The sequence below is a fragment of the Mesitornis unicolor genome, unplaced genomic scaffold (assembly GCF_000695765.1).
Source record: "Mesitornis unicolor isolate BGI_N332 unplaced genomic scaffold, ASM69576v1 scaffold762, whole genome shotgun sequence".
Taxonomy (NCBI): Eukaryota; Metazoa; Chordata; class Aves; order Mesitornithiformes; family Mesitornithidae; genus Mesitornis; species Mesitornis unicolor.
The window spans coordinates 52,474-53,344 of NW_010171019.1; positions in this window are offsets into that span (position 1 = coordinate 52,474).

Sequence of the window (871 nt, forward strand, 5' to 3'; positions counted from 1 at the left end):
CAGGACCAATATTAAATGAACAGTTGATTGCATAAATAATACTTGAATTAAGTATCTGTATTCCCCATTTATTATCTTCTTGATGCTGAAACTAAGTCAGCATAATCACCTGGTTTTCTAAACCAGAAGTAAGTGTAGCACTAGTTCTGAAAAGAAGGTCTCACCATTTTGTGAAAATTTATGAATATTGAGGGCATATATAATTCTCTAGCAATTAGTCAAGTATCTAGTGAATATTTGTCAGTGCTCCATACTTTGCTGAATACAAAATCAAGCCAAATCAGACAGATTAGGCTGATAGGGTCAAAATGCTTTTTTTGTCTCAAGTGTATTAAGAAAACACTTGTAGAAAGTGCCATAGGTACCAAACAGAGTGAAGAGAAGGTAACCTCCATCAGAAGACCTGCATGTTCATTTTAAGGTAACATCTTATATCACATTGACTAGCATCCAGAATTTTATGCTTTAGCTGCATGTCCACATTTCTGAGACTACACATAAAGTTTATCAGAGTGATTTTGATCCCAGTTACCTAGCACCAATAAAATAATTTCTATTCCTAAGATAAAAGATTCTATGTAGGGGTAAATTATATAGTCATCTTCTTTTCCAATACTTAATTGGCAGGAGATTATATCTAAGTTTCATCACATTCTGCAGTGATTAGAGTTTAGTTAGTGAAGTGCTAGAATTCAGAAACTTGGAAAACAAAAAATGAAAACAACCTCTTCAAATTATGAAGCAAAAACTTTACTGTAAGAGAAGCATAACACAGGATTCTGATCCCATATATCAGTTCAATTTATAAATCCATGGGGGATTACCACATTTATGGTTAGCTCACCAAGAGAATGCCCAGTGGTGCATTCTG